This window comes from Lactuca saligna, chromosome 8 (assembly GCF_052625555.1).
Source record: "Lactuca saligna cultivar CGN05327 chromosome 8, ASM5262555v1, whole genome shotgun sequence".
Classification (NCBI taxonomy): domain Eukaryota; kingdom Viridiplantae; phylum Streptophyta; class Magnoliopsida; order Asterales; family Asteraceae; genus Lactuca; species Lactuca saligna.
Window position 1 is genome coordinate 265736893 of NC_136424.1, and position 15000 is coordinate 265751892.

General features: G+C 36.5%; 1 pseudogene; it reads right to left on the reverse strand.

Annotated features, from left to right (window-relative positions):
* Positions 1–12919: 12919 nt before the first annotated feature.
* Positions 12920–14419, reverse strand: LOC145010648 (syntaxin-61-like; annotated as a pseudogene).
* Positions 14420–15000: the final 581 nt, after the last annotated feature.

A 15000-nucleotide genomic window follows, 5' to 3' on the forward strand; every position in this document is an offset into this window, starting at 1 on the left:
GGTAGATTTGCGAGGAGGCATCTTTCAACTATTATGTTTATAAAGATGAGAAAAGAGTAAGAATCAATTTGTAAGTAATGTGCGAATGACACATGGACTAACTAACCATAGCCCAACAATTGAATGAGTGTTTGTGTTCATAACCAGAAAGATGTGTAGGAAAACCCAAATGTAAAGATTCTTCCCACTGAGTAAGTAGTTGTCAATAATACTGGTATTACTGATGTAATGAGTTCAATGAAAATTGACCTAACAGTAGGTCTTACATCATACCATATGGAAAGTGTGACAGTACTTAGATTCCTAATTAGAGTACTGAAAGTTAGGAATATTTTACAGATAGTGCTACTTAGAGCACAGATGTTAAAGGCTAATCCTTAACCCAAAAGGTAATGATGTACTAGACATCATCTAACGGCGATGAGTATTCCTCGGGAGAACCCTGAGGTCTCTCATTTGACGTACCACCTCTTGAAGGTGTCGCTCATGAGTCCTTTGACGAGCTCGAAGTTCCATGACTTCTGCTTGAGAGGCAACCAGACGTTGCTGTAGGGTTTCATTGATTCTCCGGGTCCGTTCCATATCTTCTTCGAGAAGGCGAATGCGGACTGTATTGACACCAGAGTTGGCATCAATCTCCACGACCCGGTCGATGGCTGCTCGACCTTGCTCGACATTACGAGCTATTCTGCGGATAATAACAGGTAGAGCTCGGTCAGCAGAGCCACCATCGCTGACGTTGTAAAAGGTTCGGTCCTCAAAGTATGGTAAGGGTTGACCCTGTTCGTCACTCCAGCGATTCAAGTTATCTACCCACAAGGGAGTGGGACCTAGAAAAGCTGGTCGAGGGTTGTTGTTCGGGGCTTGACCTACTGGAGGTAGGTTGTTGACTTCGGGCTCAAAGTCTGATCCATCTGAGAAGCCTTCAGCTTGATGATCATGCAACGGGATTGGGTGTTCATCATCAGACTCTGCTTAGAGCCATCCTGCGTTGCCTTCATTTGGAAAGTACGGGTCGCCGTGATGGAATCCATCCATTTAAATCTACGCGAGAAGAGAGGTATAAAGATATAGAATACAAGTAGTTGGTAGTACAAAATACACCTATAGTATTTTAAGTTTAGGTTTTATTGATCTTCTTGTAGTATTGTTGGTAAGTTTTTAGACTTGTTAACACATCACAACCATTCTAGGGCATATGCTAATCACTCCTTGGACCAGCATAGTTGATCAGGCTATGCCATTCCCAGGACTGACCATATATCCCCGAGCTTACCTGTGATATTTAACAATCGTAATACTTTTGTTCTTGTCGTTGTGACACTGGTTTTAGTATGAATGTAGACTAGTATACTTAATTAAATATTTTAGTATTTTAAGTATAGACTCTTGGTCAGGGTGTTTTAATCCCAACTGGGTTTATAGTTTAGTATATCTTTTATGGGTTGATACACTTGATTCACTATAAACAATGCTCTGATACCAATCTGTCACACCCCAAAACCAAGAACGGCGGAAACGTTCTGGGGCGGAGGACGTCATGTAAGTATCACATCACAGTAAATGTAAATAAGCAAACAACATCATCCATTGCATTAAATATATAATTTTAATACAAGCGTGTTCTGTACAGTATAGTCACCAAAAATAATGTATATCAAAATAATAAGATGAGTCATGAATGTGCTCCATCTTCTCAAAAGTTGGCCTCGGTACTTGTCTACTGATGACCTGAGAATACAAGTTATTTTGAAAGAGTTTATCAGCATTAAGCTGGTGAGTTCATAAGTAGTTTAGTGTCGGTATTTGTCATTCAAAAATGTTTGAACATGTATCAAGTATAAGTTTGTAAAATGTATGTAAAGGTTTGCAATTGTTTGTAAAAGTTTGAATCTCTCAGAAAAACCTATATTTTCTATTAAAGTAGCCTTCTACCAAGGCTTAACTGTTTTGTATGCTCGTTTGATGTAAAAGTGTGTAATTTCCCAAATGTAACTATCATTTAACAAAATATAGTTTGTACATAAACGTTTAAGTGAGGTTATCACTAAAAATATGTAATGGGTAAATCATTGTAGTACTGTAGCCTTGTATTATAAGAACTACTGTTGTACTAACTACCTTAAACCGGATTTATATTAAGGCATTACGTGATAAATTGCACCATACTATTGACTAGTAACAACGACAAATGAATGGTCGTAATAACGGAATGACGTTTGGCACCCGCAGACCTGCAGGTCCGGCTGTAGCTAGCAGCAAGGTGTAGGATTGTCAATCCAGTATAGATCTATACGCAAACTCACGCTCTCCCTTCAATAGAATTTTGGCTACAACTCGAGCCATGACAATTAAGTCATGCTCCGATTTAAATCACAATAATAATGTATTCATGTATATGTACTGTTTCTCATTCTAGTATAGTTGTATATGTATTGTTTCTAGCATCATTGTATATGTATTGCTTCTAGCATCATTGTATATGTATTGTTTCTAGCATCATTGTATATGTATTGTTTCTAGCATCATTGTATATGTATTGTTTCTAGCATCATTGTATATGTATTGTTTCGAGCATAGTTGTATATGTATTGTTTCTAGTATATGTATTGTTTCTAGTATATGTATTGTGTTACCCCGATGGTAACTAGCTATTGATGTACTGATAAATATGAATATGGAAGTACTTTTACGTCTATACATGTATATATGATATATAACTAATATTGAAACGACCTTCGGATGGTCACCCGAAATCCCACCAGACCACATCTCAGTGCGCGAAAAGGAAATACGGCGGATGGCCTTCCTAAGCCCTTTAAACATTACTTATATATATATATATATACATATATGGGCATGCAATTTATAAGAAGTAAAACAAAGTTTAATAAAAGCATTTGATAAGTAAAAAGAGTTTGTAAAACATTTGAAGTGAAACAGTTTGATGAACAGTTGAACAGTGATAAAATCATTGGTTTTCTAGTTATTAATCACATGTGATTTATGTAATAACTATAAGTATTTGACTTGTATTCCCCCCCCCCCCCCCCCCCATAAAGTATTTAAAACATTTAAAAGTATTTCAAAGGTTGATTTAGGGGTATGAACTCACATGTGGTGAGTAGATTGAATTGATGTATCGGGTACCGTGTTAAGTGGCAAACGGAGACTTGTTCACACGTTCGAGCCTACTTATCATATAATAAGCATATATATATAACTAATTAGCCACATAATAACTTAACAAAGTAAGTTAGCACAATTAGGAACATGTATACACTTTATATAAGTGTTATAGGTCCTAATGGCTGTATCTAAGTTGATACGGGACAAGGCAAAAGGGTTTAAAGCACAAATGGCCTTGTATATGAGTTCACCACCCAACAAGTATTAGTGGGTAAAGTCCTTAGGCTTTAGGAGGTGAGTTAGGGCACACTTTGTCCCTTGGAAATGGGGTTTACGGCCCAAGAAACCCTTGGTCGTAAACTCCAAAAGCCTTATGATCCTGGATGATTTTGGACATGTAACAATGTTATAAAGCATTTAACAAACATTAAAACACATTTAGGAAAGTAGACTCACAATCTGGGATGAAAACCCGAAGATCCGTCAGAGAGAATTGGCTTTTCTCTAGTTGGAATTGTGAATAATGAATTAATTAAATTCAGAAGTCTATTTATAGTCTTGGAATATTTTGACAGAAAATATTTTTATTCCGGAAGTCGGACTATAACATTATGAAACTTACCATGTCCAAGTTTCACAGTTACAGGAGCATCCACTCTCCTGATATGTCCAGAAATGTAAACCCTAATGTACCCAAACTTGTTCGAACAAGTCTGAAAGTTATAGAAACTGGACTAGCTTCTATTGAATAGATAATGTTCGTACAAATGGAAATTTCGGGTTGTCACAATTTAATCAAAGAGCAAGGTCTTCTACGAAGTATATTCCAACTGAAGACGAGAAAATTTAGTTATTCATGGAGGGACTACGACATGAAATCCATGATTTTTTTGTCAACCGGGATGTTCTGTCATTCGATAAAGCCGTTGAGTATGCTCGAAGGCGTGAGCATGACTTAGAAATAAGTGGTGCCACTCTTACTATTCCAAAGCATCCACGTATTGAAAGAACTACTCCTGCTTCCACTATTCCACCAGCTCAATCTATTCAAACTGATCCTAGCAAGCAAGCACAATCTCAGAGTGCTTTTCGTGGCCGTGGTAGGTCACAATCTTTTTCTATTCAATCACCATCATGTCGCATTTGTGGAAGGAATCATCCGGGTCAATGCAAAATAGACAAGGAATCCATTGTCTGTTATGGGTGTGGAGAAACAGGTCATATCAAGCCAGCTTGCCCAAGGAAGGATGTGAATTGTTATGCATGTGGTATTACTGGCCACAAGAAGCGTTTTTGCCCTACTCTTACCAGCCAAGTGATGGGAAGTCAAGCTTCTGTTCAACAACCACCGAGAGGTCAAGTCCCTATCCAACAAACGAAGAATACTCCAACTAAAAAGGAGGTGGTGAAAAAAGCTAAGGGTCGTGCATTCCAGATTACCGCAGAGGAAGCACGCGAGGAACCAAATGTCGTGACGGGTACATTTCTTGTCAACTCTAGACCTGCTCACATGTTATTTGATTCTGGTGCCTCGGATTCTTTCGTATCTTATGAATTTGCGCATTATTTTAAAACTGTTTGTTATGCACTCGCGCAACCATTTCACATAGATACTGCAGGAAGTATATCATTACTTGCTGATAAAATCTATAGGGATTGTGTCATAGAAATTGAAGGCTATAATTTTCTTGCTAACCTAATCCCTATCTCCTTGCCTAATTTTGATATTATTCTCGGCATGGATTGGTTGTCAAAGAACCATGCAGAACTCTTGTGTTACGAAAAGATGGTACACATTCCTATTGAAGGGGAAGATCCTATTCATGTCTATGGTGAACAAAGAATCTTAAAAATAATCTCTTTCCTCAAAGCTCGTAAATTCATATCGAAAGGTTGTCCTATCTATCTGGCCTATACAGTTGACATCTCAAGAAAGGAGAATAAAACTGTAAATGATATTCCCATTGTTAACGAATATCCCGATGTTTTCCCCGATGATCTGCCTGGACTTCCTCCGGACAGACAAGTAGAATTTCGAATTGACCTTGTGCCCAGTGTTGCTCCGATTGCAAAGACTCCTTATCGTCTTGCACCAGCCGAGATGAAAGAAATGATGATCAATCTGCAGGAATTACTTGACAAAGGCTTTATTCGACCAACTACCTCTCCCTGGGGTGCTCCAGTATTGTTTGTCAAGAAGAAGGACGGATCGATGCGAATGTGCAATGACTATCGTGAGTTGAATAAGGTAACTATCAAGAACAAGTACCCACTACCTCGCATCAATGATTTATTCGATCAACTTCAGGGTGTTAGCTATTTCTTAAAAATTGATTTGAGATATGGATATCATCAGTTGAAAGTACAAGAGCAAGATGTACCGAAGACTACTTTCCGTACTCGTTATGGGCATTTCGAATTCTTTGCCATGCCATTCGGTTTGACAAATGCTCCTGCTGTATTCATGGATATGATGAATCGAGTGTGCCGCCCAATGCTCGATAAGTTTGTCATCATACTCATTGACAATATTCTAATCTATTCCATGTCTGAAGCCGATCATGCCGTTCATATTCGTGAAATCTTAGAACTTCTTCGAAAGGAGAAACTTTATGCTAAACTCTTGAAATGTGAATTTTGGCTCCGTCAAGTTCAATTTCTCTGCCATATTATTTCTAGTAACGGTGTATCTGTAGATCCCATTAAAATCGAAGCCATTCAAAATTGGGAAGTGCCCAGTAATGCTTCCGAAATTCAAAGTTTCTTAGGTCTCGCGGGATATTACCGGAGATTCATTAAATACTTTTCTCGTATAGCCGTACCTCTCACAAGTCCTACATGGAAGGAAATGAAGTTCGAATGGGGTGAAGCTCAAGAAAAAGCTTTCTCAACTCTAAAAGATCTTTTGACTCATGCTCCCATCTTATCACTCCCAGAAGGTGATGATGATTTCTCCGTATATAGTGATGCTTCAAGATTGGGACTTGGTTGTGTGTTGATGCAACATGGTAAAGTGATAGCCTATGCCTCAAGACAACTGAAATATTATGGAAAGAATTATCCCACTCATGATCTTGAACTCGCTGCAGTAGTATTTGCCCTTAAAACTTTGGAGACATTACCTTTTTGGTACGAAATGCCAATTATTTACCGACCACAAGAGTCTCAAGTATATATTCAGTCAGAAAACTTTGAATACGAGACAACAACGAGCCATGGAGCTGATCAAAGACTATGATTATGAAATCCTGTACCGTCGAGTGGAAAGGATAATGTGGTTGCAGATGCACTTAGCAGGAAAGTTTATCGTAATAGTATGTGTTATACTATTACTCACACTACGGTGAACTTCACCATTCTTGATGAACTAGAGAAGTGGCAAGTTGAAGCCTTAAAGCCAGAAAATGTAAAGAAGGAAGGAATGGTACATTATGCTGATGTTTTACTTGATGATTCGCGAGGATTAAAAGTATTTAAGAATGGGCTATGGATTCCAAAGATTAATGGATTAAGACAGAAGATTTTAGATGAAGCTCATAAGTCTAAGCTATCAATACATCCTGGCACAAGTAAAATGTACTATGATGCAAGAGCTGATTATTGGTGGCTGGATTAAAAAGAGACATTGGAAGATATGTATAGGAATGCTTAGTATGCTTACAAGTCAAAACAGAACACCAAAAGCCTTATGGAACTCTAGAAAGCCTTAGTGTTCCTGTATGGAAGTGGGAAGAGGTGTCCATGGATTTTATTACCAAATTGCCAAAGACTGCTAGACAGCATGATAGCATTTGGTTAATCGTCGACCGTCTAACTAAGAGTGCACATTTTCTCGCCATGCGTGAAACGACTCCAATGGAGAAATACGCACAAGTATACTTGGATGAAATTGTTGCAAATCATGGTGTGCCACTAAAGATCATTTCCGATCGCGATACTCGCTTCACTTCTCACTTTTGGTCAAGTATGAAATGCGAATTGGGATCTCGAGTTGCTCTCAGTACCGCTTATCATCCTCAGATAAATGGTCAGACAGAGAGAACAATCTAGATAGTAGAAGATGTGCTTCGTGCATGTGTTTTGGAGTTCGGTGGTAACTGGGATAAATACTTACAGCTTGTCAAATTTTCATATAATAACAGTTACCACACTTCAATCAAGATGCCACCATATGAAGCATTATATGGTCGCAAATGTCGTACGTCGTTATGTTGGCGTGACGTAGGACAGAAGATCCTCGGAGGCCCTGAAATGATTCAAGACACCACCAACAAGATTCAAATCGTAAGAGAAAGAATGAAAGCGGACCAGGATCGACAGAAGTCCTATACGAAAAAGGGAGGACGACCTATAGAATTTCAAGTAGGTGATTTCGTGATGCTGAAGGTATCCCCATGTAAAGGCCTTATGCAATTTGGGAAGAAAGGAAAGTTGAGTCCTAGATTTGTTGGTCCTTTTAAAACCATCCAGAGAATCGAAAAGCAAGCTTATCGCTTAGAATTGCCTGAAGATTTGGCGGGTATTCATGATGTGTTTCATGTAAGTTATCTGCGCAAATGCTTGAGCATCTACGATGAGACAGTTCCATTTTCCTTAGTGGAATTGGATAATAAGTTAAGATATGTAGAAGAGTCTGAAGAAATCGTGAATGAAAGAACAACTAAGCTACGCAATAAAGAAGTAGAATTGGTGCTTGTCAAGTGGAAACACCATCGTGGCTCGAACTATACTTGGGAGAATAAGAATGAGATAAAAGCAAAATATCCCCAGTTATTTTAATCGATGTAATTTCGGGGACAAAATCCTCAAAAGGAGGAGGTATTTGTAACATACACATTTTAAAATCGTGTTTTGTAATGAAAAAAATTGTGAAATATTATGTAAAATTGAGTGTTGAGTTCTAACATATGGTTTTTATTAGAAATGAAGTAAAACTATGTTTATAATCACTCAGAAAATATTGGAAGTCTTATGAGATTCCAATTAAAAGCCAAATAGTGAAATTTAGCGAAAATATGAAATTTTAAATAAGTAAAATTTTATTACTTGATGTTGTAGAGAATCTCGTTAGAAATTTGTAGGCGAAAACATCATCAAAATCCGAGTTATAACGAAGAAGTTATGACCAACCGAAGATCCGCGACAAAATCGACACGACACCGAATGACGTAAAAAGTGAGTTTTTCATAAACTACATTTTAGCCTTAGTAATCTAAATGAAAATAGTAGTATTCGTTAAACCAAGAAATTCGATAAAAAGAACGCCAAAATCTGACTTCGTATGAGAAAGTTATGATTTTTCGAAGTTTCAACTTAGCAGTAGACAACTAAAAACTCGAATTTTAGATGGAGCGATATTTTACCGATACATCCTAAACGAGAATCGAAGGTCTCCTCATATGTAGTACAATGGTAAAAAGTTTGACGAAAACGGATGTAGGATAAAGAAGTTTTGAATTTTTAACGGATTTTCCTGTCCCGGTCTATTAAAAATAATAATATTAAAATTAAAGTCAAAATTAGCCGACGAAGTCTAAAAGAAAGTTGTAGAGCGTAATTTTAGCTACGCGTGCATATAAAGAACGTCAAAAACGGAGCTCGTATTCGAAAGTTATGGGTTTTAGAAGTTCAGGGCCCGAAAATCGAAGAATTTCGCATGAATAGTAACCGGCCACGTCACCTCGCAGGGAGCAGGTGCGTCACTGAAGATGTGGCCCAGAGCGAGCTGCCTCGCTGCTTGCTTCCGGAGACCAATGCGTGCCCCTCACCGATTCGACCGAAGTGCGACCCAATCATCTTCCGACGCGCCTCGTTGCGGTGTCCGAGTCTCGCCCCTCCACGTCGTGCTTACCCGCCTCGCAGTCGAACCTCGCATCCGAGCCTCCCCTCTCGCACCACCTGCTTTGCTCCACTGCTGCCACCGAGCTTCGCTACTTAGCCGACTCCTAACCTCGGCCGTATATAAAGGGGGTTGCGAGATCTTCCCACTAACTTTGAAAATTTGCCACTTTTAGCCCCTCTTTTAATATTTTCTTCATATTAACTTTCCCAGAAGCCCCGAAATCAATTTTAGCACCCGAAACACGTACCGAGACCCCCGAGACGCCCAAAAATTTTATCTTTTCGGTTTTGAAGCCCTACCTTCGCAGAGCCCGGTTATCAATCAAGTTCCCGGTTTTCAACATAGAAAGGCATATTTAAAGCCGCAGTACTGTCCAAATTACTATTTTAACCCCCGGTTAACTTAAGGTGAGTTCAATATATAGGAACAATTGTATGTTATGTGTTATATGTGCTATGGGCTTTTCAGTATTATCATTCTGAGTTATTTTCTCGTGTTATTCGGTATGTTTATAGCAATTGTAATACCTTTGACCATGTGATCAGTAAAAGGACTTAGATTCACGTTGGTACTGGTACGCAGCCTCTGACCATATAGAGCATGTCTCCATAATAGAGTGACTTCTATTCTATGGCATTGGCAAATGGTTAGACAGGACTATAAGTTGGAAATCTAACAAGATGTTAATCAGAAATTGCATGTCATCTATGCCATTTGGGCGAAACCTTTATTGATGTATATCAAGAATTGAAAGGAATATCTTTGAATAATGTCTTTGATTGATATGAACGCTTGTCACATGATCTCACATACATCTTGTTGTTCCTCTTTGCTTTTGCCACATAGAAGTATATATATATATGGCATAACATTATATTTTTGAACTCACTAAGCATCACCGCTTACCCTATCAATGTTTAACACTTGTAGGTGATAAGTAACTAGTATGTTTACATACTATTGAAAGATGTAGAATAGTTTGTAATAGTATTTTTGTACTATATTTTATGTTTGTATAAATTACAATATCCTGGGTAGTTGTGTGTATCCAGTAGTTTTGTAAATCCTTTATATCAATGTAAAATATTGCTTTTATGAATATGCAAATAACATGTTTTGGAGTAATGATAAGTGAAATATGAAAGTTTGGGTATTTCAAAAATACGAAAGTTGGGGTCTTTCAAAAACTATTTTTATTTATTTTAAAACATTTGGGATGTCATCGTCAATACAGAAACATAACTATAAACAGAACTTACATTTATTATCACTAATGATTTATATCTCCTTAATCTCTCAGCGTAATGTTGTTGGATAAGGTGTCTAAGTCCATAACTATTTCTGGTATGTACTTGACCCGACCCAGCATGGTCTATTTGGGTTGTATGGCACCATGCAATTTGATAGACTAAATGAGAGAATTCACACTTGTGGTTTATTAATAAATTATTATAAGTTTTAGTATATTAAAATTATTATTTAATTAGTTTGATCAAGAATTAATTTAGAATTAATTAAGTGATCAGAAGATAACTAATTAAATATATGGATTGATTGTGTAAATCATCCATAACATGTACAGTGGGCTAAGAGGCTCCATGGATGATCAAGTTAGGTTAAACCCATAGGATGCTCCATTGATGCTCCATGGGAGTTACAAACCCATGGGTTGTGGAAATGAAGAGTCACGACACATTAGGGTTTACATGGTGTAACCTTAGATGTGTCACACTATATAAGGAACATAGTATCAACCAATATCGGCTACACAAAAGAGAAGTGAGGGCTAGGCAAATATTTAGAGTGTGTGTATTCTCTCAAAAGTCATTCCAAAAGCATTTGGTGTTGTGTGAAGCATTTGAGGCATCACACTTGGCGTGCTAGGCTCCTATGGTTTCAAGGAATCAAAATCAACTACAAGGTATGTAATTCTATCCATTCTTTTTAGATACAAGTTCCCCATGTATGCTAGATAGGATTATGAACCTTAGAAACAAAATTTTGGATGTATTTAGACAAACATAGATCAAAGGTTGATTAGGGTTGCATGTACACTTAGGAAGTGTTAGAATGCTAAAAACCCATTAGTGGTATCAGAGCCTAGGCTTGTTTGTGAATACATGATGCAAAATAGTGTTAAAAATCGATTTTTTTGTTATCTGCTTAGGGGACTCGATGAGTACATGGGGAGGACTCGACGAGTCCAAGTGTAAATGCAACCAACTGGGCAAGTCTGTTAGTGCACTCGACGAGTTGGTCATGCAGAACGCAAAAATTCGATTTGTGCTACAGGAAATGGACTAGAAACATTACCCTAAACTGTTTTGGTATTATAAAAATTGTTTTAGATGGTGTAATGGTTGTTCTAATCCATTTACAATGGCTAATATCAATTTTTCATTATTATATGTGTTCATATGTTCTTGAAATGTTGATATTAATATTCATGTTCTTATGAGTTCTTGATAGATCATAGTTGTTACTTGTTTATATGATTAATTTATGATCTTTACAATACTAGAAAAACAGCCTTTTACGACGCTCATTACGCGTCGTAAAAGGCTCAGACGACGCGCAAATGCGCGTCAAGGAAGGCCATGTCATAAAGAGAGACGACGCGCTTTTGCGCATCGTCTATAGAAGACGCGCATTTACGACGCTCATTTACGACGCACAATTACGACGCGCGTTTAAGACACGCAATGCGTATCAAGGAAGGCCCTGTCATAAAGGAAGACGACACGCATTCGCGTGTCGTAACCTTACGACACGCGTGTTAATGACATGCAATGCGTATCATAAAAGGCCCTGTCAAGAAAGGACATGTAATAAATGAAGACGACACACATTTTTGCATATCGTAATTTTAATTTTTTTTTAAAAAAAAAATATTTATAGATTTACTGATTTTCAAATTAAATTTGCATTTCATGTCTCACAATTCAAAAAATACAATATATTGCACAAAATTTAATGTCATACAAATAATCATTCTAATAATAGACAAATGTAACATTTGAACATTTTTTTATATAATTAACTAAATTATTCGCCAAATTTCCTAAACTACCAACATACTTTTCTATGAAGAGCATTAACACTATTCTTTTCCATCAAAAACTTCAAACCTGCATAATTAAATTAATGTTTAATCAACTACAGGTCAATAAGGTAGATTTAAACAAAAGATTTTCATAATAGTAAGATTTTACTTACCACTGTTGTTAATGACATTGAAAGAAGCAGCCCAACAAACACCCCCTCAGAAGGATTACTACCACATAACTGTTGATATTTGATACTTTATTACTAAATGAAACAAAAAACAACGTTAAAAAGTAAACAAAATCAGAAGGTTCTAGTCAAACTTATAGAGGCTGTATTTCCAAATATTACTAAATGACATTGATTGAACCACCTGCAAATTTACCATTTTGTCCCTATGAGATTCACTACTAAACACATTCTATAGTTTGTAAACTATAATATATATATATATATATATATATATATATATATATATATATATATGTATGTATGTATGTATATAATCATTGTGAAAAGCAAGAAATTAGAAGTGGAATGTGATTGCATACCATCAAAACCAACATTTTTACAACTCACTTTTTATATATAATGACAATCAAACTATATCAAACAGAAACAAATTAACCACCGCACATGTTAAATGAAAAAAGTAAAACATATGACAGTAAACAATTAAAAAAAATAGGAAAAACCTACCCGAGATTGAGAAAGAAAGGTTTGGTTCTGCTTCTTAGGTATTATTATAATGGATGAGTGGAGAGACATATATGATTCTGGTTATCCAAACATAATGGGCTCAATTTTTGGGTTGGACAAAAGAAAAGATTGCAAACTTTTTTGTCTGGTCTCAATGGATGTCAAAGTAGTACAAGTAAGCTAACTTCTGTTAATTATTATTTATTAGGTGAGGTTTAGTCTTGGACCATCTATCACCTATTATGTAGTATCAAACACATCATGAAATGAGAGAAGACTAACCTGAACAAAATCAAGATGATTAGATGTACTTTCCATTTCTGAACCCAAATCCTCTATAATTTTCTCCTGAAATGGGAAATAAACAACTAAGCTTATTTTTGGTGATCAAATAAAATATCTATCTATCTATGTCAATTGTGAAGTGTGAAGAAGAAGAAGATCATGATGTCGATGCATAAAGAAGATGTGCACCTTTGAAAGGAGTTCGTCATGTATGGCGAGCCCAACAGATCCGATCCTTTCTACACTTGCACTTAGTTCATATAACTCTTCATCTTATTGTCTGTTGTACCATACATACAAAAATTACATATTATCCACAAATACATATTTATATATTTCAATTTTTATTATCATTAACACAATCTACTTTGAGCATTTTGTTTTTCTTATTCATCTTTAGCATTGTACATTCAACTTCTTATTAGAACCTAAATGTTTTCCATTTGGATGACACTGTGGTAAAAAATTTTAAGTAAAAAATTATAACACAAAGGAACGAAAGTAGGATGCTATAATAAAAATACATCATCATATATGCTATATTTTTGGTTCAAAAAACAATTTAAGAGGTTATAAACATCTGGTAAAGGTATGCTAGATCAACCCTTGGACCTACTTTTTTAGGTATATCTATCAATAAAATATGAGTATAAAAAACAATTCATTTGGGGCTAGTAAACAAGACAAGACACTCTTTAAAATGATATATCTAAAGAAATTATAAAAGCAAAAGCATACCTGATGAGAAGCATCTATGTGTCTGATTTTGAAGTAATAAAATCATCATTATCTACAACAACATATGATCCGGTTCTGGTCCAGTCCTTATCCTGCTGCTGATGAGACTTTGGCATCCGCATTAATTCTTGGCGCATCCCACCAAAGTTTGAAGTGCTTCCGGCTACAATCACTACTTTCTTAATATTTCCCACCTGATTGGTTAGTGGTTACATACCACACATAGAAAATAAGACTCATATCTATATTAAACCAAAGTAATAAATTAAAAGATTTGTATTGTACCTGAATCGGAGCAGTAGTGGTACACTTCCTTCGCTTTTCAAGTTCCAATTGTTTTATACCATACAAAGAAGGATCTCTAGTAGCTACAAAAATAGTCTTTTCCAGCTCATCCACCTTCCCTATCACAAAAATTCATTTTCAAAACTCAAAACAGATTTCATCTTTCTTAATTTGTCTTGTATTTCAGATACATACCTGCCATTCAATGCTCTCGCAATTGGAAAGGAGTTCCTTTCTCAGCCAGGATTGTTCCCCGCTGATGCGTTCCCATTCATGAAAGCTGCCCTGGAGGCTATAATCACAAAATAAATGATTATAAGATGATAAAACACCAACATACTTTCCCTGTACCAGGAGGATCGTAGAGAAGAACACCAGAGGCGTTACGTAGCCCATATGAAAACAAATCTTTATGCAGAAAGGGGAGCTGTAAATGCATTACCAATATGTCACAACTTATGCCAAAGCTTACAACAACCAACTGGAATTCAAGATTCCATTCCTATGTAGTATGTACCTGAACTGTATCAAGAATAGATTTTTTCACATCTTCCAGCTCACCAACATCCTCCCACTTAACATTAGCGACCTACACACACACACAAATTAAACTTATTACCCTGTAGAATAGATGTAATGCCACCAACCATTTTTTATTTTACACACCTTGGGATTCCCCAAAGCCGATGCATTCCTTTTCTTTGACCGCTCCAAAGCTTTGACCATGAATTCTTTGCTGTCACCCAACTTCTCAAAGCTACTGCCATAATAGGAATCAAACTTGAACTAGCATCAGCAACTAAAGCCCTAATATCCCTTGGCATGAAACCAAAAGTCTGTCCAAACATATCTTTTACAACATCCTCTGTACAAGTCTGCAAGGAGCATACATGATTCATTAGATTTTAAGATAAATATATGTATACAGTAAAATATTCTTATTCTTATTCTTACTTACATCTGGAACTAATTCAGAG